This window comes from Lygodium microphyllum, chromosome 20, assembly GCF_053477565.2.
Source record: "Lygodium microphyllum isolate KBCC chromosome 20, Lygodium_microphyllum_v1.1.10, whole genome shotgun sequence".
Classification (NCBI taxonomy): domain Eukaryota; kingdom Viridiplantae; phylum Streptophyta; class Polypodiopsida; order Schizaeales; family Lygodiaceae; genus Lygodium; species Lygodium microphyllum.
In genome coordinates, this window is record NC_141154.1 from 2,567,918 (window position 1) to 2,595,005 (window position 27,088).

The following is a 27,088-nucleotide window of genomic DNA, read 5'->3' on the forward strand; positions in this document are numbered from 1 at the left end:
TCCAGTTGTATCATCGTGTGGGACATTAAATAAGTCAGTGGTCTTAGACCCAGTGTGAATGGTCCTACAGACCTTAGTACTATTCTATACACTTATTCTATGTGTGTGGATAGGTGATAATGAATGGAAGAAGGAGAGAGCATGCTTGGTCTTCACTCTGTCTCTACCTCTCTCAATCTCAACAATATGTACCATCGAACTTCTGAATATTAAAGATAGTACTGTGATTTGATCCACCAACCATAATCCAAGAGATGAAAGCACAATTCAAGATCATAGAAGCAAGAAAAACTACAAAAATGTTGAGGTATTCACAAACTGTAATGAAATAACTATCAAATCAAAGTGACTGCCCTTAGACAGAATGCATAAACTTGAAATGATATACTACAATAATAAATTGCAGCAATATACCAACAACCAACTATCAACAACCAAGAAAGAAGGACCTAAAACAAGTGGCATTTAAAGCTGTCACTATTGCAATGTGTCAATAACTAGACATGCACTAGGCATAGACATCATCCACATAAGAGATCTCAAGGTAAAGACAATAGAACTACCATATGCATAACCCACTAAGAAAAACTCAATACATAATCTAGAAGTATATAAGTATCACTTACAACACACTAAGTCTTAGGGACATAGATGTGAGGTCCAAAGTAAGTGATCAAGTTAGCTTAGTATAGGGTAACTACATCCAATACATACCAAGAGAGCATGCACATGAAGTGTCCATGGTCTCAGTGAAAATAAGTTCAAGCTCAACTATGTAAATCCCAAACTCTATGGAACATCCAAAGTAGCACAAGTAGCTCCCACTCCAATAAAATGGAATGCCAAGCGAGCATTGCTAGCTCAAAGCATCAAGTACATGATATGTGAGTATCCAAGATACATGAATTATAAGCTAGAGTATAAAACCTAATATATTCTTCAAGCTCATAGTTGTACAAGCCATTGAAGTAACCAAGGCATGTAAGTAGATCCACGATCAATGTACACTACAAGATATAGGCCTTATACCGACGTTAAAAGTGATGAAAATGCAAATAAAGAAATTTGCCCTCGTCGTCGCAAAAAACATTGTTATTGGCAACGCCATAGAAGAGTTTGTATTAGCATCATTATCAACGTCGCTATTTGCATCGGTATCAGCATCAATGATACTGATGCAAATAACGACGCTGATAACGACACTCTACGATGCTAATAACGATGCCAATAACGACGCGTGCATGTAATTTTGCAACACTAATAGTGACGGTAACATGGAAAAAAATATTTTTCTGGTAGGGCAGCTAGCACTATGTGCTTTATTTAAGCCATATAAAATAGTTTTTGCACTGTGTAGAATACTCGTGTAAATAAAAACAAAGCCTTCTTAAATCATAACGCTGATACATGAAATAAATACATGATCGCATAATGAAAGAAATTGGTACAATCATGGCAAGATATCACTACTACATAGAAAATGTCTACATATATTAGGCGACCAAAAAAGAAGGGTGTGTGAGCTCCAGGGATCCAAGGGCGAGCTATATATCCTCGCCATCCTAAAGCTTGTCCCGCCGCAAAGGAGCATTGAATGGACTTTGCAAAAAAAGAAACAACTACACATTAGTCCACCATACAATAATGCATTCTAATTAAACATGGTAACTATGGATAAGAAAGATGAGTGACTTACAGGGCCGTTGCGTCTTTACAATCGGTTGATCAATGCAATGAGACTATGCCTCTCTGTATATTGAGTCTCAAGGCCGGTCGGATCGCGATTTGTAATGGAGTACTGTAAATAAAATAAAATACTAACTGTTAGAAACATGATTGCCAATACAAAGGATATTGCAAAAAAATAAGCAAGCAAAACAAAAGAAAAACTTACAAAGTCCTCTAGATATGTCCTATGGCCACCACTCCCAAGATGATGGACCACTCCGGCCTCTAGTCATGCCCTCGCTGCCTCACACTGTTGACTCCAACGTCTTGGAGAATCTGTAGCCTCCTCCCTTAGTCAGTGCCAATCATCTCCATTAGCCACTCGGGCTTTGCAGCCCCACTCTTGAGTGCCTTGCGTGGGTCCGATTGTCTATGTGACATATATGCACCCATGCAGTCCATCATCTAGCCCGTAGAAAATCTATTTGTTGTGGCTGGAACCGGAAACTCCTCATGCAAGGATGCTACTATGTAGTCCTTGCTCCCCTCCAGTATGTTTTTCCAATGATCTAAGACGTTGTGCCGAAAAACTTATTGGCACAACTCTCTCATGTGAGCCATCACCCTCCTCCCCTCATCATTCATGATGATGGCTCCTGACCTATCATCGACAAGATAGGTATATCCTTCTGGGGTATGCCTAAGATGGGTCCTCTCCCACCTACTGCGACCACGCTCCTAGGCATATCCAGGAGACCCCTGTACATCAGGTGTACTGACCAGGGTAGTATCTATCGGTGTAGCATCCATAGGGGTGCCACAGAACCACTGAGCAAAAACTGGAGTAACTGAAATAGATGCCCCCACAGGTGTGACAAATCTTAGAGGTGATGCAACTACAGCAGAATGATGAGACGAGACACCGCGTCTCTACCTCCACAACAACCACCTGAGCCACGCTCCCTGGAACCGCCACGAGAGCGAGGAGTAGCACATGTATCCCGTGCCGACCGCGAGCTCATTGCCTCCGTATCTTTGTAGCATCGCCCTGACCCTGAAGCACTCCTTCCCTCAGGCCCAAGTTGGGAGCGTTGACCTCGTTTTCTCGAAGCTGAAGCATCTGATCGTACCGAAGTAGATCTAATAGAGCAGCCTGACGATGTCCGAGACAACTCCTAGTCCGCTATATCTCTGAATCTCGCCATCTGATCTAGAGACATGCGTGTGAAGATATCCTACAACTCCTCATCGCTCATCCCTCGACTCATCCTGATTATCTAAGTATCCAAAAAGGTCACCTGCATAAACAAAAAATGATGTTAGCACAATCAATTTAAATCATACAAAGCACAGTAATATAAATTCTAAAACAATTATCTCACTTAAAATGCATATCTTATGTATCCTTATAAGCGATAGTCAACGAATTGAGTGAGTGGATGCTCCAAGTATGAAGTATCCTATGGTCCCATGTCAATCTCCTGACACAACTTCACATACACTAGAAGGTCGATAGACATGTCACCACAAAAGGATGAGTCCACATCGTTCTCAAAGAATTCTTGGACTCCTGTATTTCCATCATTGTTACCCGATGCTGGCTCCTCTACATGCTCCAAGCTTTCGGTGGCCTCCACCCCTTGCAATGTCAACCCCTCTATTTGCATATTGTCCTCATCTATGCTCAAAAATCGCTTTGATCATATACTCTCGCACTTCGGGGAGCTGAAGGTATAACATATCACCATCGAGGTTGTCGGGGGTTTGGATAGAAGATTAGATATTCACAAACACATACAAGAGAGATTAAACTATTGTGACATGTACCATGTCGTAATATAATTAAAAAACAAACGAGTTCATGCACCTATTCACAATGGGCCGGCAACACAAAGGTGTCGCGCAAATTTGTCCATTTTTTTTCGAAATCTATTTCGAGAAATCCAGATGGACCTCGTCGAACTATTGCTCCAGCTCCTTCAAGTACCACTTTGAACCACTGCACATTGAATAGTATCATGGAGAAGCTACTGTAATCCACTGTAATAATACTTTGCAAGTTTCCAAAATACTCCATCTCATCTATAAGCGTGTTTGGATCTATTGCTCATCGTCAGCTCGCTCGAACCTTGCCATGATACCATAGTCTGTTGTGGAGCGCATTTTGTCAATATGCTCCACGCGAAAATGTCGTCCGCGCGACCACGCTGCACTATATATTTTGTACAGTACATTGAAACACTCAAATTAGTTGTCCCATATAAAATATCGATACAACAAATCCTAAACACGTCATCACCTTTAGACTACATCCCCTTGAAAATTCCCACTCCTCGATTGAGACCTCCGCCCCTTCTCAAGATGCTGCGATCAAAGCTCCATGCAACTATCGCATTGACATGAACTACGGCATTTCCTCCATGCCCTCGGGATATCAAATCGGTCGATGGTGCATACTATGTCAAAATTCAGATCATGCTTCCTCTCGATCTTGCCTAGCTTGCTAGTACTTGGCGAGCCACATCTCCATAGAGGCATGGTGCAACCTTCTCCATTGTAGCATCCATTCTTTTTTCTACCCCATTTTCCACCACCACATCTCCGATCAGTCTATCATCGTCCTTCAGTGACCATAGCATTTTGTTGTCTGAATCCACCATTGGTATCCATTATGAAATATGCACTAGCACGAGTAAGCTGAGGATGAGATGCCCTTTCTTTGTAGAAAGCCATGGAGGGATATTGTAGTTGACAAGGACTATAGGCCACACACTGTAAGAAGTTGAGCGCAAACCGAATGGGTTCATGCCACCCATTGCAAGACTGAGCCAAAGATTCCTTGTCTCTCGGGCAAAGCTTGGGAAGGTAGAGTCAATGTGGCTCCATGCGCATGAATCCGCTGATATTCGTTGAACTCCATCTATGGACCTATTCTACACATGCCACATTGTCAAGCTCGACATGCCGGACGTAGAAACATGTGGTTTATGCAGGGGATAAGCGAAAAGTATCTACAAACTTTTTGAGGGATGGTTTGCCCTTCCAAGTCCTGTCGATACCTATGAGCACCACACTTTGAACATGTCTCCATAGTCTCATATTCTCCTCAAAACAGTATGAAATCATTGATACATGCATGGATGCTGTTGTAGTCCATGCCAAGCTTTCGTAAAACATGTCGTACATCATTACGATGTCAAGTGTTTTTGTGAAAATTAAAAACCCCTAGTCAAATTGTAGTTAGGTTTGATTTCTGCTAGCTTAGTTGTTACATGACTATTTGTTTTGTTGTATCATAATTGGATTTCTTGTGTTTGTCTAGCTTATGATTTGCTTTTGTCATTTTGTTGAGTGTGAAAATTGATAGCCTTGGTCAAGCTTGGTATTTTTTTTAACAGAATGAAGCTTGTGTTTGTCAATAGCTACTGAACATTGAGGAGCTAGGTATGTTTTCTTGTCGAGATTTTTGCACATCATAGGGATAATGGGTTCACGAGCACTTCACATTACACTAGTTGATGCACTGCACTCGGGGATCATCTCATGTTCCTATCAAATACTTTCATGCCATGGGTTGGGATTATGCACGCTTTGCACCATCATTGAGCACTAGCACGGCATGAGGTTCGCTACAGCTATATGCAGTAAATTTTAGATGCACGCACACATGAGAGAGTACATATCATTGAGCACGCACATTTCTTACACGCATAATATTTGGGATGCTCATCACAAAGTTAGGAACCTTTGGTTGAGTGTGTAAGGAGGTTGGGTGAGTTCAGAGGGTCATGAGGACGTCGTCAATTGTGAGATGGGTTGTTCTTATTTGGTCAACATCTTGAGGACCATCATTTTCTAGAGTGATTGTGAGATTTTGGATGGGTGAAGCGGAGATTGATATTTTTTTAATGAGAGTTGAGAGGTGAGGATAAGAAATTTAAAATTAACAAAAAAAATAATTTGCATTTTACATGACGCACGATCACATGTAGATAGACTAGGCACAATTTCTTCAATGCATGCATTATATTTGTGTGTAGCATGAATTGATTGATTGCATATCATGAATCCAATATTGCATATTTTTCCAAATCATGAATGATTGGCACGGAGTTCATTTCAAAAAACCATATATCTGCTAGGGCACACTACATAAAAAACAGGTTCATATCCAGAGAATATTTATTTTGAAGACTCAAGGATCAAAGAAAAAGATCATACATTTTACATCGTCAGCAAGTATTTCTTGAAGGAAAAGAGGACATGTGTGGTGAAAGTGTGTGCAATTACAATAACAATAGGCCAAGGAAGGGAATAAGTCATCCAAGATAAAAGATGGAGAAAAATGATGTGATTTACGAAAATCAGTATTTTTGTCCATTTTTTATAGATTTTCATAATTCTTCCTGTGTTAACTTGTCGATCAAATGTGTTCCAATCGTTTTGAGTACCCAAATAACTATATTCGGAGTTCAAATGACAAAGTTATGATCTAAACAAGTTGCAAACAGGCATAGGGAAGAAAAAACGAAAATAGTGAAAAGCAGTAGAAAAGCAAAAGCCAAAAGCTGAAAGAAAAAAGCCTATTGTGTGAGAGTGTGAATAGAAAACTATATAGGGAGATGAGATTGAAGAGTTAAGGGCCTTTCCCCTTGATTACAATTGTATTTTGTGAGAGAGGAGAGTGGAGGGTTGCATGCTAGAGTGAGCTTTTGTCATGCTAATTTGAAAGTCGGAGCCTTTGGATGTCAAAGTGTCGAGCGTCGGATCATGGTTGTTAGGGTACGAGAATATTTTCACTTGGTTTGGTTTCAAATTTTTGGATTTTTTTTGTTGAGTTGTGGTTTTGTGATGCTCTACCCGAAGTAGGGTTTTAGTTGTTTGAGCTACAAGAGACAGTTCTTTATTGTTTTGTTTTTCGTATCTGGTTCGTGTGTGTCTATCAAAACATTTAAATTTTTGTGTTTTATTGTGTATCCGACAAAGTCAATTAACCTAACCGGCACTCCTTAACATCTCGTTATCGGGTTGTGAGTGAGGCTTGCTCTCGATCACCGCTCGCGTAACATCTCTTTTTTGGTGCCCCCACTAAGGAGTGCCAAAATTGACATTGTTGTTATTTTGAATGTGAGTTTTTTTTAATTTCTTGTGATTGCTGAAAATGGTTGATAATTTTCTTGAGTTCCATGGTAATCATACTGAAGATCCCAAAATATTTTTAGAAAAAAAAGAGCTGTGTTGTTTGATAGAGAGAGTGGCTAATCTTGAGGATAAACTCCAGATTTTTAGATATCAATTGCAGGGAGAAGCATGAAATTGGTTGCTTGACTTTGAGAGAAGCTTGAAATTTAGGAGACAAAATTTGGACTATGAGACCATTAGAAATGTATTTCTATCTAGGTTTAAAAAAAGAGAAAGTCAATGTGAGATATGGGCAAAAATAGAAACTTGTGTTCAAAAAGATGATCAGTGTGTTGAGGATTTTGCTAGGGAGTTTGAAAGATTGTGGAATCGATGGAGTTTAACATTGTTAGAAGGTGAGAAAGCCCCAGTTATGTTGAAGATAATGTATTTTGTAAATGGGTTAAAATTAGAAGATTGGAGAGTGAAATTAGAGGTAAAAAACCCTAAGACTTTTGAGGAAGCGGTGAAGATAGCTCAATATCAAGAGTGGAAGACCAAAAGAGAAAAAGAGTTAGGGTTTGATGAACCAAGGGAAAGGTTGAGTTCAAGGCAAGTTGAGAGAAAAGTTTTTGAGGAGAAAAAAGTTAGTTATGCCTATCCTGAGAGAGGTATACTATATTCTCTGTTTAGGAGAGATGAGTTGACGTGTGAGAAATCAATTGAATCTGTGAGGAGAAACTCCCTAGGGTGGTTGAGGAGAAAAATACTTGTTTAACTGATTGGAGTGAAGAGTCTAGGAGTGTGAATTCATACCCATTGACCATGGATACTTCTAGTTCAGTGATTAGTGATTTAACTAAAGAAGAGGGATCAACTGATGATACTTTGGAGCTTGAGGACTATAAAGATGAGATAAAGTTGGATCTGAGTTGTAAAGAAGAAAATGAGAGACCAGATTGTTTTAAGGACCAAGAGTTCTCATGTTCTTTTGGAGAGGATGAGAGTCAGGAAAGTTTTGATATTTCTGATGAGGGAAGGTGTGATGAAAGTTTTTATAGTCATGGCAATGTTGCAGAGAGTAAAGAGAATTTAGAGAGTGAGCTTGTTTGCCTTGGTGATAGTATAGAAGAATCTGATTGCTTGAAAGATTAAGAGAGAATAGAGTATGAATTTTTGAGTTTGTTAGAAGACCATGAGGGGGAGGGCTTAGAAACTATAAGTTTTCAAGATGAAGTTGAGGATTTTAAATTGTTGCCTAATGAATTTGTGGAGATTTATTGTGAGTTTGATGATCAAGAGAGTATTGAGGTTTTGGGTTTTGACTCTTGTTGTGATTTTGGTATTGGTGTTGTTGATTCAATTGAGTCTTGTGAGTTGGTTGTTGATGGTTTGAGTAGCCCTGGAGAGGTTTTTGTTTGTGATGTTGATGATGTTGTTTTGAGTAGACCTAACCTCATGGTTCTTGATAGTTGTGTGGATAATTGTTTGGTTGGTTTAGGCAACAATGTCAAAGAGAAAACTTCATTTGATAGTCTTTTAATTTCTTTGAGTTCTCCTAAAGGATTTGATGTTGTTTGTGATGATTCTGATTGGGGTTTGAGGATATTGAGAGTGACATTGATGAGGATGTGAGAGAGAATTTGAGTAAAGCTTTAAAAAGGATTGAGAATTTGAGGGAATAGGGGTTTAAAATCAAGAAAATAGAGTTGAAATGTATTTTTGAGGAGGTAGTTGGGGATTTGGTAGTTGAGGAGTCTTTGGTTGGGGTTTTAGACTCAAAATTATTGTATTGTGAAGATGTTATTCGTGATGATGTAGAGGTGAAAGTTTCTTTAGTTTCTTATGAGGTTGCTTGTAAGGATACTATGGAAGGCATTTACCACTCTTTGTGTGTGAAATACTCGATGGAGTCTTCTATTGTTGATGAGTTGAGTGAGGTGGCTGGGTGTCCTGGACTGACCCCATTTGTGGATGTTGTTGGTTTTTGTTGTATTATGAGTCCAGAGTTGACTCCTTTTTATGTTGTGTTTGATTTGGAGACTGAGTTGGGATATCCTTGCACATTATCTTTAGGAGAAGTTGTAGATGAATCAGTGGATGAATTTGAGATTGGAAACAAAGAAAGGGTTAAAATTTTATTTAGAGACTCTAAAAATAACACGGTTTTTCCTAGGGAGGATGGGTGGGATATGAAGATTTTGGATTATGGTTGGGATTTGTGGGATATGAACATTTTTTAGTGTGGTTGTGATTTGAGGGGTTTAAAGATGTTGGATTATGGTTGGGATTTGAAGAATTTAGAGGATGATGGCTCAGGCACTCCACCCATCACACACCCATGAACTCTTCTAATTGGCTGTAAAGGGTGCACTCCTCCTTGGGCCGAGATGTCACCTCCCTGGATAGAAAATTTGCCAGCCACACCCAATCTTCTTGTATATGCCATTCAATTAGCTTGCGAGTACAATGCATGATTGATATTAACTTTTCTTACCATTTGCTGGAAATTTAAGATCACCTAATCAATGATCTTAGATTGAAACTCGCCAAAGCGTCATTTGTGTTCTATAGACAATCGACATTTTCATCTAATTGCTAGCTTGGATTGAGAGCAAGGACATGGGACATGCTGATTAAGATACACCTCGTGATCTTGAACAATAAGACCATCATTTTTCATTTTGTCTATGTTACAACAAACAATTTGTTTTTGTTATCATTCTTTTTTTCTTTCTTAAATTGTTTGAGAAGGGATTTCTTCTCTTGCAACTCAGCAAAAATTAACATATATAAAGTCTCCACCTACCCACCCACAAATTAACATATATATGTCAGACTCGTGGTATTGCACCAGACCTCACCGGACCTCGCCACCACTCTCTCTTTGTTTTTTATCCATTCATTATCTCCTCTCCTTCAATCTCTCTCTCTTTTTCTCTTTGCTTATTATGTTGTATATTTATTCCATCTCTCTTGTTCCTTCTTCTTTTTCTCTTCCTTCCCCTCTCTCATTTTCTTTAATGACCACGACAACAACCACAACCACGACTACGATCCATGACCATGACCACGACCACGACCATGACTACCACTACCACTACCACTACTAGTATAATAAACAAGAAAAGAAGAAAAACAATGACCACAATCACAACCACGACTCTGACTACCACTATGACTACGACTATGACTACCACTACCACTATAATAAACAAGAAAAGAAGAAAAAAAAAACTACTACTACTACTACAATAAACAAGAAAAGAAGAAAAAACTACTACTACTACTACTACAATAATTTAAAAAAACAAGAAAACTAAACAAAAAAAAAAAAACTACTACTACTACTACAACAACAACAACAAACAACAACAATTTCATTTTCTCTCTTCCTCTTCCTCTCTCATTTCCTCTCACTCCCTCACCCTCACCCTCTCTTTCTCTCTTTCCCTATTAGGTTTAATATTTTTTCTCTATTTTTCTCTCTCCTCTCCCTCTCTAATTTTTTTTCTCTCTACTCTCCCTCTCTCTTTTCCTTTACTCTCTTTCTCTCCCTCTCTCATTTCCTTTCCCTCCCTCACCCTCTCCCTCTCTTTCTCTCTTTTCCTATTAGGTTTAATGTTTTTTCTCTCTTTTTCTCTCTCTCATTTCCTTTTCTCTCTTCCTCTCCCTCTCTTATTTCCTATCCCTCCCTCTCATTTCCTTTTCTCTCTTCCTCTCCCTCTCTCATTTCCTCTCCCTCCCTCACCCTCACCCTCTCTTTCTCTCTTTTCCCATTATGTTTAATGTTTTTCTCTCTTTTTCTCTCTCCTCTCCTTCTCTCATTTTTCCTCTCTCCTCCCCCTCTCTCATTTCCTTTTGCTCTCTTCCTCTCCCTCTCTCATTTCTTCTCCCTCCCTCACCGTCTCCCTCTCTTTCTCTCTTTCCCTATTATGTTTAATATTTTTTCTCTCTCCTCTCCCTTTCTCATTTCCTTTTCTCTCTTCCTCTTCCTCTCTCATTTCCTCTCCCTCTCTTTCTCTCTTTCCCTATTAAGTTTAATGTTTTTTTTCTCTTTTTTTTCTCTCTTGTCCCTCTCTCATTTCTTTTTATCTCTACTCTCCCTCTCTCATTTCCTCTCCCTCCCTCATTTCTTCTCCCTCCCTCACCCTCTCCCTCTCTTTCCCTCTTTCCCTATTATGTTTAATGTTTTTTCTCTATCTTCTCCCTCTCTCATTTCCTTTTCTCTCTTCGTCTCCCTCTCTCATTTCCTCTCCCTCCCTCTCCATCTCCATCTCCCTCTCCCTCTCCCTCTCCCTCTCTTTCTCTCTTTCCCTATTATGTTTAATGTTTTTCCCTTCCTCTCCCTCTCTCATTTCCTCTCCCTCCCTTTCTCTCTTTCCCTATTATATTTAATATTTTTTCTCTCTTCCTCTCCCTCTTTCCTTCCCTATTATGTTGAATGTTTCCCTCTCCCTCTCTCATTTCCTCTCCCTCCCCCTCTCTTTCTCTCTTTCTTTCTCTCTTTCCCTATTATGTTTAATGTTTCCATCCCTCCCTCTCCCTCTCTCATTTCCTTCCTCTCCCCCTCTCTCTCCCTCTCTCATTTCCTCCCTATCCCTCTCCCTCTATTTCTCTCTCATTTCCTCTCCCTCTCTCAAGACACACGAATTATACCAAAAACAAGTAAAAGAGAGAGAGAAAACACAAAAGCAAAGCAAGAATGGATAGTACACTCACGTAAAGGCTCGAAGAAGGGTTTGGAGGCTCCTTTTCGCGTCGGCGGCTCCTCTTTGCCCTCCATACACCTGCTCCTCTTCTTCGCGAACGGTAGCGGCGGGGTGAGAAGCCTTTTTTTTCCCTCTTTCTCTCCCTCTAAAATGCAAGATCTTCACTCTCCCTCTCACTCTCCCTTTCGCTCTCTCTTTCATGAATGTACGCAAAATAACGCACTTGGGTTTCGGCCCATGTTTTTTTTGTCTTTGTACCATCACTATTAGCGTCGCTAATAGCGATGCCGCTATTTCATGTCGTAAATTGCCATCCGTATACCCTCATATCCTTGTAGTGGTAAAGCAGCCCAAATCTTAGCTCAAAGCATACCAGAACATATCAGGAAGTATAAATAACAATCAAAGTAGTGGTACATCCACTGAGTATCTCGTAAAGCATCAATGAGCATTAGGCATTAGATTTTCAATTATAAATTCTTACTGCCCTATTATCATAACAGAAAAAGAAATTCGAGCTACTTGAAGCTCAAATTATTTCTAAATTTATAACCATACCATGTGGGCATCAAAATAGCATCTCCAAACCATCAAACATGCATCATGGAGTTTATTGTTTGCTATCTAAATCGAACTTCTTCTACTTTTCGTAAAATAGAGAATAACTACATTAAATCAACTCTTTAAGTGCCTAGATCTAAAGCTCTCATCCCGCTCTTTGTTCCTAGCTATAGAAGGCCCAAATTTGATTTTGCATACAAAATTTATGGCCAAAATACGATAGTGTTATCAAGTTCTCATATCTATCCATAACTTCTATACCATGCTCTTTATCTGCTCAAAATAGATAAATTGGCTACTTTTCAACTCAATAAGAACTCAACAAGGCTCAACTAAGTCTTGGGAAGCTCCTCAACAAAGCGGGAAGCAAGTTGAAACAAGCCGAAAGAAGGAAAGATTCAATGCAAACCTCAAGAGGAAGAAACAATGGTTGCCATGAAGCCTTGAGTTGAAGATTTGAATTCAGGCTAAAGAAAAGGATGAAGAAGCTCCTCAAATGGTTCGATCAGATACTTATTGAAAGATAGAGCCTAAGTGGAACTACACAAGTGGAAGAAAGAGCAAAGCAAGAGCTATGGAGAATGGAGCAAGAGAGTAAGAGAGAGAGACACTATATGTGAGAATTCCAATAATCACAATGTGTGATTGGCCTTCCCTTATTCAAATATCACTGAAAGAATAAAGAGTAAAGTGGCAATGATGGGTACCCACTAAATTAAGGCTGATATATTTATTTACCGTGATGTTGACATGATGATATTATACAAATAAGTTGGATCGTTAATTTTACCAAGTCCATTGATTGAATCGAATTATAAATCTTGAGAATGGGTAGTATTTTGAAACACCATTAGAACTTCTTCCAATCAATCTTTAGTACTAAATTTGGGTTCTATATGTGAGGTCTTCCCAAACAAGTAGATCACATAGAACCTGCAACCAAAAAAATAAAAACTAAATTTAATAAAGTTTCAATATAATTTTATTTAAGTTGGATGGTTACTTACATTGTAATGTCTAGTGTGTCCTCTTAAATGTCATTACAACGATATGCTTGATTGTGCCTTCTCACATGCATCCTTTGATATCTTTCCTATTTTGTGTTAAGCCCATTGATTTGGTTTCCATGTCCAAACAATTGAATCAACATGTGCCTATATCTTTCAGTCTGCCTTGTTCACCATCCAATACTTATTCCAACAATCTTGATAAGCCTCTACATTAGTCATACCCTTTCCTTTTGGGGATGGTTTCCAATATTGGATGAAAAAATTTTGATAGTTTGTGATGTCCTCTGTACCTTAACATTTGACTGAGCAACAACAAGCTAAATGATATAAATGGTGCACATCAATACATGGCTTGAATTCTTGGTTTGGTTTCAAGGAGCATGGCCCATAGTAGTGATCATTCCATTGCTCAAATCCTAGGTATTCTTTCTCTTTTATCTAGACTCCATTTTTAAACGCAATACAAATATTGTCTACTTCGCATATCCTTGGTCAATAGTAGATGTCTACATACAATGCCAAATCTTGATTTGTTTGAGTAATAGGCCTCTTGAACTCTTTGATCACAAATGTCCCAATAGTTAATGATATGTTTAAAATATAAAGGGATATCATCACCCTTTCTTATGCTCTCCAAAAATCTCATATAATCAATCCTTTTACCTAGATATAAATAATTTGTCAAATTTAATAAAATCAATTATTAGTAATAAACTAGGACGTCCATTGGGAAGCATCGAATTACTAAGGTTATCCTTCTTCCATAGCTCTTTACATCCCTTCTTAGGAATCCCATTGACAATTTTTTGGTGCACTTTATATTGCATGACTAGAATATTTCCTTGCATAAAAAAGTAAAACTAGAGTGGTTTTGAGTGGCTAACAAAGGCTTCATATCCATCATAGAGATATCCATCAACAAAATTCTTAATTTTGGAAACTTGCGAGAGTAGAAATAGGGTTGGAGCTAATGGTGTAGATGCTTGTAGTATCTCCATTAAATGTGGAAACACTTATATTGTTTTAATTCCCCATGCTTCTTAATGTCACCTAGACATTGTATCTACATCCTCCTATGTATCGTCCACCATAAAAAAATCCAAGATACACTATTTGAAAGACTTCCTTTGCAATAATATGCAAGATATATGCAACCATGTACCAATTCTTGTTCTTGATGCACAATTTTCCATTTTTAGTAATAAATTTTTACAAAGCTTAGAAAGTACTCCCTAGTTATTGATTTTTCTTGATACCAATCACCATTTGTATTGATGGCATAGCATCTCATTTGGCCAATATCCACTCATATACACAATAGGATTACAATGATTTTGTGTAGGATGGTCATAGTTGTCCCTTACCACCATGAATTTCATGGTAATGTAGTGCATTTCTACAATTCAAAGCATAAAACAAGGAATTATTATTCTTTGGTAGACCATTTGTTATGCTAGATCCCCAAGATCATATCTATCTCGTCCTAAGCTATGTAAAAAGAATGCATTAGATCTAATTGTGAGATTAGGTTCAAGAGTCCATAAACCATTCAACACAAAGTGCCCATAGTGATCTTCTATGTAAAAAGAATGCGTTAGATCTAATTGTGAGACTAGGTTCAAGAGTCCATAAACCATTCAACACAAAGTGCCCATAGTGATCTTCTACATGGTTATGAGTGATTTCTCCAAAAAGTGATTTTGGAGTTCCATGCTGAGACTAAATCTTTAGAACTTGAGTTAGTCTAGGGATTGTTATCTTCTTCTAGTCCATCTTGTCATGGATGATACACACACTTTTCTAGTTAAGCCTTAGAGTATTTAGGTCATGTGTAGTAAAGATTCTTGCAACTTAATGATTGTGTCATATGAAGTTATCTATTTATAGAAATTCATTGTCTCTCTTGGATATCCTTTGCGGCCTCTAGTTGATCTTTTAAAGAGCTATAGATAATGCATTTAGAAAAGTGACTAGACTTGCTCAATGCCACATGTCAATATTCTTTATTTCAAATTCTATTGAATTTTAACTTTGAAATTCCTTCTTTGTAACCTTATGTTTTTTAGTCATGAGTTTACCTCACCTTAAATATCAACCTACTTATGTGTGCCCAAAATAATTAATTGAATCTTCCTCTCTCCATCAAGCAATATACTACTTCTATTTGAAATATATTCTCCATTACTTTCAACAAACTCATAAGGATTTATCTTGCCATGTCCACAAGTGTTTGAATTCGCTAAAGTCTCTGTGTATTTCCATGGACATAACATCTTTCTCTAATCTCAAATTTATTTCTATAATGATAAAACTTGACTTGGGAAAACCATGCACTATAGATCATGCCTTGCAACATATCATATGCCACCATCTACTCTAAAATCATACTTGACATTTTCTATAGTGTCATGGTGCCATGTAGTGGAGAACATGTCATACACATAATTAATTCAAGATTCAAAGTTTAGACCCAAAATTTGTTGGCATATTTGCATCATTGTCACAACTTGCATGTTGGTAACATCTATTAAAGCAACAATCCATAGTAAACATATGTGGCACTAAAGTCATTGAAGTATGTATGCTAGGAGCTGTTGGGGCCTTGTCTTTTGGAACCCTCTTAATGAAAGCATAGTTTCTTTTCTTAAATAATAGTTTATTAGAAGTTAGATTCCATTGGCCAAAGTACTTGAATAATTTTCATGTGGTTGGTCCAAAGAGCAATACCATAGTGGATTACCATCCAATAGAGTCACTTGATTAATCAACCAGTTAACCACATCGATGCTAGTCACAACATGTGAGTTATTCTGAGATCCTCTATGAAAGTGTACTCAATGACACCCCAATAGAATTATCTCCTAAGCGATTAAAAATGTATAGCATTATTAGGGTGTACAAATAGTTTGATATCTACATGGTGTTTGTGAACCTTATTGTCATGCCACAAGGTGACCCCTTATTATTCTAGGACTAAGAAATCCTAAAAGTATGTTCTTGTAGTTAGACAAGTGATATAGTATCAATGAATATTCTAGCATTAGAGGGTTTATTTTCTATACATATATAGAAGCTACCCAATTTCTGGGTAACACCACATTGATTTTTTTTGTTCACCATTTTACACTAGAGGTACTGAAATTGGAGTGCTCTCCTTATCAACTACTATGTTCATGCCAACAAGAGCCATCCACACAACATATTTCAAGTCTCTCATACTTAAATAAGAAAGAATGATCAAAAAACTCTTAAAACATACATTCATTATCATACATCAATTTCCCATCCAATATTTGATCCATCACAACATGCATTTGGACAAGTTGAACATAGAGAACCAGAACCAACTTCCTCATTGTCTAATAGCAAATGATATTCGTCTCCTCCTTATAAAAGGTAATAAATAAAAAATATATAATAGTCTTGTACTATGATAGAAAGACATATGTATAAATATGCAAGATTAGTAAAAATTCATATACCAAATCAAACACCTAATTGGCCATGTCAATGTCTAGTATATATATGAAAGAAAAGGCTCAACACTAAACATGGCCAAGCTCAATCTCAAAGAGAGTTGGCTAAGATAGAAACGATTTTTGGAGTTGAGCTTAGATACATGGCCAAGCATTCCCACAAGGGTATCCCAAAGGGAGGGTTGAAACTATCTTTCCCACAAGACCAAGCTTGATAAGCATATGGTCAAGCTCTATCTAATGGAGCTTCAAGAGAGAGGTGAAACTATCTTAACAATAGGCCAAACTTTACCTCAAATAGATTTTGAAGAGTAAATAAAATCTTGAGTACATAGCCAAGCTCTACCCTCAAAGATATCTAAAAAAGAGAGCATTGATATAAGCTCAAGCACATGGCTAAGTTATCTCAATGAGATCTTGAAGGAAGATTTGAAACTATCTTGTACAATAGGATTGGAGAGAGAGTTGATTATATAAGCTTGAGCACTTAGCTCTTAGGGATTAAAGACCACATGTGCCTAGTTGCCTATATTTACTTATACTTATTATTTACACACTTTTTATGATGCATATGGTGGTCATCCATTACTATTAATTTATTCTTTATTCTTTCTATGGCAATAGAATATGAAACGCCAAGTTACACATTATGACTATTGGATTTTTCACACACCATTCTACTCTCTCTTGCTTTAACTAGTGCACAGATCGGATGCTCTACACGTGCGTAGTGAATGTTGGAAGGTCACCCAAAAACAAAGAACTCTACAAACATTCTTAATTGCAAGTAAAAAGTAAAAGGGAATTTGCACGACATGAGACAAAAAGACCAATTGGGTGCGATCTCCTCCCATACCTTTTGTGAGTGCTTCACAAGGCATGTATTTATGGATTTATTTATCTTGAAGCTAAAAAATAGCCTAGTTTACAGATAGCATGCTTTTGCTTTTTTGTATGCATTTGCTCAATTATAGAGTAAGGTGTTTGGGCGTCCAAAAGTCCAACTTTGTACAAATACAAATATCAAAGAATGAAATATTTAATTGAGCGCCTATGTGCATACAAGATAATAATTTTTTTGTCAAGTGCTTTAATAAATAAGCATGCTTAAATAAATATTGGCGCCACGTCTTTAGTGATAAGGTGCGTACCCATAAAAAATACTAATTCTTCTAGGAATTTGGATTCACGCCATTGTCTGGTGCTACCCAATGCCATTGCCGCTTGATCTACACATCAACTTAAGCATTTACAATTGTTAGAAAATAATTAAATAAAACTCAACAAAAGTGACTATCTAGCGGTCTTCAGTTAGAAAATATTTAAATAGGTTGGAACTATGTCATAACCTTAATTTAGCTCGAGTGCCCACTCTAAACTCATAAACATGAATTAATTTAATATGTATTTTATGAAATCACCCACTATGGAATCACCCAAGTGCACATTAAATTAATTTGGCACCCCAAAAAGGACATGCGTCCTTGTCAACTTCTTGCGTGAGGAATCGTCATTGTGTATGAGCCTTGGCAAATGAATAGTTCCTCATGGAATCCATCACGGAATATGCCTCTTGGTGTAGAGTAGGTGGCGGTGGCGTTGGGTAGCACCGGGCGATGACATGAATCCAAATGCGTAGAAGAATTACTATTTTTAATGGGCACATGCCTTATCACTAAAGGTATGGTGGCAATATTTATTTAAGTGCACTTATTTATTAAAGTGCTTGACAAAACATTTATTATCTTGTATGGCCATGGGTGCTCAATTAAATATTTCATTATTTAATATTTGTATTTGGGCACAGCCCAACTTTTGGATGCCCAAACGCCTTACTCCATAATTGGGCAAACACATACAAAAAAGAAAAATCATGCTAATTGTAAAGTAGGCTAAGTTTGAGCTTGAAGATAAATAAATATATAAATACATGCCTTATGAAGCACTCACACAAGGCATGGGGGGAGATTGCACCCAATTGATCTTTTTGTCTCATGTCGTGCAAATTTCATTTTGCTTTTTACTTGAAATTAAGAAGATTTGTAGAGTTTTTTATTATTGGGGGACCTTTCGGCATTCAGTACGCATGCATACAACATCTAATCTGGGCACCAGTGGTATTAGAGTCAAGCTAAGATCACGAACTTCCAATCACTTGCCATGTCGTGCGAAGTCCTGGAACGAATGGGCTCTATAGGCTGTCTCGCGATGAACTAACAACAAAGGCATGTTCCTAGCAGTGAAGAATCCCCTCTTGTTTTCTCTGATCGTGAAGGATCGGTGTCCTCGTCAACTTCTCGCACGAGGAATCCTCCTTGTGTATGAGCCTCGGCAAATAAATAGTTCCTCAGGGAATCCACCCTGGAATATGCCTCTTGGCATCACTAACCTCCATAGTTCTTGCTGCTCTCCTCCTTCTACTTATGCTCTCACTTCTACTCCATCTTTCAAGTGGTATCACAACAAGCATTCAAGGAGCTTCATCAATATTCACTTTAGACTAGGATAAGATATTTTTTCTAAGTTTTCATGGCAAACACTCATTGAGATATGCATTAGTCCCATTGCTTCTATTACTTGATTTCACCTTGTAATAAGCAATAACTAAGAGAAAATAAGAAGAGAGTGAATAGCACAAGAGAAAAAAACTCCAAATTTTACATGATATAAAACTGGGTCCAATCTTCCCCCATGCATGTGTGAGCCTATCCCATACATGTATTTATAATATTGAATTAAGCTTTTGTGCTAAAAATATGTTGAAATCATTATTTTTTGAGTTCTTACTTTTTCTCACCTTGCATGACTTGATTTTTTGCAAATAAATAAAAACACACTCTATTCTAATAGCTTTTTAAAAATTATATTTTTTATTTTATAGTAATTACATCAAAATAAATATATTACACATATGCGCATGTAAAGTTCTTATACTAATAAGTGCATATAAAATATGTTATTTTTAATAATATTTTTTCATAGTGTAAAACACCTAAATTTTATGCATTAAAATGTGCACTTCAAATTATTAATTTCACATACCTTCATTTAATTATATGCTCACCATAACACAAAACACATTAGTATCCTTTCATCTATCTATCAAGTATAACGGAACTAGTGCTTGTCTTTACCTTGCAATAGCCAATAATCAAGAGAAAATAAGAAGAGAATAAATAACACGAGAACAAAAAACTTCAAATTTTTCATGACACAAGATTGCATGTAATCTCCTCCATGCATGGGTAAGTACCTCTCCCATACATTTATTTATATTATTGAATTAAGCTCTCATACTCAAAATACATTGAAAGCATAGTTTTTGAGTTCTTTCTTTCTCTCATGTTGCATGAATTACTTTTATGCAAATAAATAAAAACACATCCTATTCTAATAGCTTTACAAAAATAATAGTTTGTCCTCTCTAATAACTACATCAAAATAAATATATTGCATATATGGGCACCCAATGTCCTTGTGCTAATATGCACATACAAAATAAATTATTTCTAGTAATATTCTTATAGGCTAAAAAGCACATTAATTTCACATATTAAAGTGTGTACTCCAAAATGATAATTTCTTTTAATTCTATTTATTTATATACTTACCATAGAAAAATGCATTAGTATCCTTCAATCTGTCTATCAAGCATAATGTGACTAGTATGGTATACATGTCTTTGCACAATACATCATAGATTATGAGAAAAATAGATAGAATCCATAATAAAGATCAATAAATAAAATTCCATAACATTTCTTTGGGACTCAAAAGTAATCCATAACATGCGAGTATTGCCTCTTGTTGCCGAATTTGCACTGTATACTAATGCTACCTCCTATGAAAAATTTGTACTATAAAAGTACATGAACTTTATATAGTATATTTTCTCCTGTAATGATGTATATGTGTGGAATATTTAATGTGATTATGAGTGTTATGCATCAATTATGTTGTCATAGTATGGATTTAACATTAATTTTTTAATCCATTATAATTCTTTCACAAAATGATTTCTATACTTGACTAAATACCTATGGTATTGATTTCATGTTTGGACAGTAGTGTGGTCATGGTCTACAACATGACCCCTTCATAATCATGATAAATCATGTAGTTGATTGAACTAAATAAAGATACATGTGAAGAAAATGTGGACAAGAGAAATCTATATCATTTTTTATCAAGTTTAGAGTAGGGTAGTGGAACATCACAACATACACTCCAATATGGAGCTTGAAACTCCTAATCACCCCCAAGCTTATGTCATGTACATGATAAGTGATCCTGATCTTACTCTTTTTCACAATCATAGTCACAATCTCACATTTCTAGATGAATATGAAGATGAAGAATTGCCTTGATCAACTATATTCTATATGAATCTATGAATTACTTGAGAACCGTAATATCAATCATACAACTCCTCTTAACCAATGTATTTCTCAAGAAAACCTCATTCTAATTTGTGTGATATACCAAATTATATGTGTATGCATGACTCTTAATGAACAAGAACTCTCTCTATTTATGCAGTCTGTCTTCAAGTAATCCATAACTCATTTTTGTTCAAAATTTAAGAAATATGGACAGGATTGCAAAATTAGGGTTATTATAAGAGAAAGCAATGATTTTATGTTGAGCATCATAAAAAGCATTTTTTCATTTTTCAAGGCTCTTTTATACTATTTAAACTTTTTAACATGTTTTATTTAAAAATTATCTAATAATATCTATTAGAAATATAAAAACTATCATTTACGATCCATGTGAATATATTTAACTTTTGCAAACTATATAATTTGAATACTACTACCTATTAATAGGTATATTGATATGTATTTTGATAATAACACTCTTTTTATTTATTATATTATAATCTCATAGATAATACTTTATGCATTTTTTTTCACATGGATGGATCATAAAAGTATTATGCTTAATATTTTTATAGAAAGGATCATTATATTTGATCCCTCTTCAAAAGCTTTGTCCTCAAAGCTTAGCTAGCTAATATTTATTCGGAAAGAGAAATCACATCCAATCCCTCTTTAAAAAACTTTGTTTCTAAATTTCATTTATTATTGTTTAATAACTTGAATGTAGTTGTAGACCTTGAGTATCACTTGTGTGGATATCCATATTCAAATTCATATATATCTTCATTGGATTAGAGTCTTCAAATGAGAGTGTCTATTATAAAATATGCACAAAGCATCCTCTCAATGGTTGGACATCATCTTCATAAAGTCCTTAGGATAGTTAAATATCTTCTTCATGGTCCTTCACATTTAGTTTTCATAAAATAATCACCAAATCTTTAGGTAAACGCTTCTATTTGTTTTCTCCTTAAAAAGTATTATTCACACTAATCATAATTGGTTTAAATTAATCTCACCATTAAATACAAAAGTGAGCATTTGTTTGTTATGTAGCACTTTATGAATACTATGACTATTGAAGATTCATCAAAGAATGATGTATTCCACTAATAAGCTCAAGCTTCAACCTCTCATTAATATAGTAAAGCAAGAACAAGTTATGAATAATACTCCTCCAATTTCTCTATCCAAGAAACCAAAGCTCTAACTAGAACTGCCTATCATTCAAACTATCTTCACAAAAAGCCTTACACTATTCATCAAAAGCCCAAAATCTATTGTCACTCTAACTTTAAAGGAATCTTTGGCACTCCTCATCATAAATTCAATTTTCATCACTCATCTCAATCTTCATCCATTCTTAGAAATCCTTAGATTTGCATGATATGCAATATTTGTAAAAGATAAGGTTATGTAGAAAAAGATTGCCTCAAAAGAGAAAGATATAACAAGAATCATTCAAAAGGAAAAGCTCACTTTATTAGAATTGAAAATTTAATGCAAGATCCATCAAACACCATCATCAGCCTAGCTACAAGTGTTTGCATACCTCGCCAAGACTATAAAGAAGAATACACTTGGTTCGTAGACTCAAGAGCTACTCATCATATGACCTTCTACAAAGAATGATTGGTGAACTTCAAGGGAATGTCCTATCCACTCAATGTAGCCATGGGTGACAACGTCATCAAGGAAGCTAAAGGTAACTAAAAAAAGTAGTTCTTCTAGGAATTTCGATTCACCCCATCACCTGGTGCTACCCAACACCACCGCCACATGCTCTATACATCAATTGAAGCATTTACAATTGTTAGACAATAATTAAATAAAACCGAACAAAAGTGAATACCTAGAAGTCTTCAGTTACAAGATAATTAAATAGGTTGGAACTATGTCCTAACATTAATTTAATTCGAGTGCGCACTCTAAACTCGTAAACGTGAATTAATTTAATATGTATTTTATGAAATCACTCGCTATGGAAACACCCAAGTGCATATTAAATTAATCTGACACCCGAAAAGGACAAGCATCCCCGTCAACATCTCGCACAAGGAATCCACCTTGTATACGAGCCTCGGCAAATAAATAGTTTTACGAAATCCACCGAAAAACCTAACGGAATCTACAATGGTCATAGAATCCACCGTGAAATATGCCTCATGGCATCATAGCCCCGAGGTGGAGCCAACAGTGAGGGGTAAGCACTTAGGTCACGAGCATGCATTCATTGGGCCTCTTCAACAAGATAATTTTAAAACTTAACCAAATACGTAGAATATCTATAGCCAGTTCTAGTAGTCATAAAGTCAGTGTCTAGAATAGTTTCAAGTTCAAGGATTTCAGTTTCTTATTCTAACAAAGGAGGGTTTTCATAGACAGGGTGGATATGTAATTGGCCTCTAGAAGGTCGTAACAAACTAATATGAAAAGTATTATGGATCTTCTAATGTTTAGGTAGTTCTAATTTAAATGCATTGTCATTTATCTTATGAATTATTTTGAAAGGTCCATAAAATCTAGGTGCTAATTTAACAACAGGGTGTTTCCCAACACTTTTCAATATTCTATTTTCAATGCGTAACCAAACATAATCACCAACATTGAGACTCATGGCATTTCTTTTCTTATTGGCTTGTTTAGTGTATGATTTTTGGGATTTTGCAATCATATATTTCACTTGAGCAAAAATAGTAGCATATGTATTGGCAGTATTATCAAAAACTTTAACTTTATTCAACAATGATGTGATAGGTGTAGGATATCTATCTCCATAAATGATTTTAAAAGGTGCTTTATGAGTAGCTATGTGTGGTATATTACTGTATGCAAATTGAAGTAGATACAAGTATGTGTCCCATATTTGTGGTTTTGAATTTGTGTATGTACGCAAAAGATCTAGAATTGTACTATTAGTAGCTTCTATTTTCCCATTGGTTTCAGGATGGAATGCAGATGAGAAATCAATCTTAGTACCGAAATTAGCAAACAAAGTAGTCCAAAAATTATTACAAAATCTATAATCATGATAAATAATAATAACTTTTGGTAAACCATGATTAGTGAAAATAATCTTAAAAAACAATGGTGCAGCTTGAGATGCAGTTAATGTTTTTTTGCATTGTAGAAAATATGTTTGTTTACTAAATCAATCTACTATAATCCAAATCATATCATGATTATCTTGTGTATTAGGCAAACCAGTTATAAAATCCATTGAAATATGTTTCCATGGATGGTTAGGAGTTGGTAAAGGCATTAACAAACCATATTGCTTACCACGGTATTGCTTGACTCTTTGGAAATTAAACACTCATAAACAAAGTTAGAAACATCAGATTCCATTTACGGCCAGTAAAATTATTCAACCAATGTTCTTAAAGTGAAATTAATATCTCTATGACCTTGATATGGAGGACAATGAATTTTGTGCAATACAAATTATCTAAATTGAGCAATGACACACAATTTTTTCTCATAAAACATAAATCCATCAGAACAAGACAAAGAATCAATTGGAATCTAGTTATTAACAACTAGTTTGTTCCAATCAGCTTAAAAATTGGGGCATGGTCATAGGTATCCTTCATAGGAGTAAGGAAATCAAAGGATAGAACATAAATATTATGGATTGGTCTTCTACTCAATGCATTAGCAACAAAATTTTCTCTTCCTGGCTGATATTGGATAAGTGGATGAAAACTTTGAATAAAAGCAACTCATTTAATATGGTGGTTAGAAATTTGAGGTTGACTAAGGAGATGTTTGATACTTTGCTGATCAGTTTTAATCATAAATTCGGATCCCATCAGATAATATTTCCATTGACGTAAGGCTTGAACTACAACTAACAATTATTTATCATAGGTGGAATACTTCAACTCAAAAGGTTTAAGTTTGCAACTAGAATAGACTATGGATGTGAATCTTGCATGAGGACAGCTCCTATTTCTGCCGCATCAATGACTACTAGAGGAAGAATGATAGACTAAAATCAGGTAATTGCAAGACATGTGTATGTGTTAAAGCATGTTTCAACAAATCAAAAGGCTTTTGCTGCCTGTCAGATAAATGATACACAACACCTTTCTTTAACAATTGCGTCAAAGGCAATGCAAGCAATTAAAAATTTCTCACAAATTTTCTATAGAAGCTAGCAAGGCCTAAGAAAGAATGTAATTCATGCACATTTTTATGGATTGGCCAATTCAAAATTGTCTCTATCTTTTTAGGATCAACGTGAATACCATCACAAGAAACAATGTGACCTAGGTATTCAATCTGGGCTTGGAAAAATTCACTCTTGTCAGAGTTAGCATACAGTTGATTCTCTTTCAAGAATTTGAAAACTAAAGATAGATGTTCACAATGCTCATTCTCATCCTTACTGAAAACCAAAATATCATCAAAGAAAACAATCACACAATTCTGATACTTCAAAAATATACGATTCATCATACGACTGAATGTAGCTGGTGTATTGGTCAAACTAAAAGGCATAACAAGAAATTCATAATGACCAAACTAAGTTCTAAATATAGTCTTAAAAATGTTAGGTGTATCCATCCATACTTGATAATATTGAGACTTGAGATCTATGTTGCTAAAAACAGTGGCCCCTTGTAGTTTATCCATGAGGTCATCTACCCTAGGGATCATATATCTATTATTAACAATGATTTTGTTTAGGGCATGATAGTTAATACACATGCTATAGATATTATTTTTCTTCTTAACTTATAGGACATGTGCACAAAAAGGAGAACTACTTGGCATAATGAGTCCTCAGTTCAACAATTCATCAACTTGTGTTTGGATTTCTTTTCGTTCAATTTGATTGTGTCTATAAGGTGCTTTACATGGTGGTTGAGAACCTAGGATTAAATCTATTTTATGGTCATTAGGACGTGTAAGTGTGGTAAACCACGTGGTAAATCAATAGCAAAACTATCTTTGAACTATGAAAGAAGTTGTGCATGCCTAGGATGCATCTTATTTTCCTTAGCTTCAATTTCATTTACCCATAGTAGATATGATTTACTACCTTTTCTCAATGCACATTTAGCCTATGTGTGACTAAGCAGTGGAAAATCATCAAGGGTCTGCAATCCATGCAATGTGATTTGATTTCCAGTTAAAATGAATTTTCATGGAATGTGTGGAATAATCCATGTTAGGGTTATATTTGTGATGCCAAGGCATTCCTAAAATAATATCACTAGCTTGCAAAGGCACAATCAAAAAAATTTGTGCTCAATATAATCACCGATTTTAATCTCTAAATCATGCACTTTTTGTGTACCATCGTATCTAGTGCCTAAGAATGTGGCCTTTACGCGATAATGAGTTGGAACAATAGATAAATTCAATTCTTTTACCAACTTTGCGAAAATAAAATCATGCGTACTTCCATCATCATGCAAAATAATCTTTTCTTGACCATGCACAAAACATTTCATTATTAATAACGAATGAGGATTTGGTATACCTGGTAAAGTATCTAAAGCATCGCCAATATCGTCATCATCTTCAATGAAGTCTAGCATATCTTCATGGTCCTCGTCATCAGTTTCTCCCAAGTAATTAATTTGAACAGCTTGCTTCTTGGACTAACAATTCGTTACTAAGTATCCAAGCTGATGACACTTGTAGCAAACCATAATCTTTGATTTGGAGACATTGTTGGTAAGGGCCCAAAGTTTGGGTATATCGGGATTTGGAGGGAGGGAGGCTTAGAGTTTGAATTAGCAGTTGATGATAAAGCAAGAGGTTGAGTCCAAGGTTTACGGAAAGAAGAAGGAACAAAGCAATTTTGATTGAATTTTCAAAAATTAGAATTGGATTGCTTTGTACCAAATTTACCAATAACCAAAAATTTTGTGGCTTCTTTTCTCATCCATGAATTTTATCCTCTACATCATGAGCTAAAGAAATCGCATCCTCCAAAGTCTTTGGCGCTTGAATATATTCACTTCCGCATCGAAATGACCAAGCAAACCGGACATGTACTTGCGCTTGTGGGTCGCCTCAAGAACATCTTCAAGCATTCAAAGTTGAAGTAAGACACTCCAAAAATGCTCACTGTATTGTAGGATGGATTCACGATCTCTTTATTACAGGAGATCCCACTGTTTGATGGATTTCTCATGGAATTG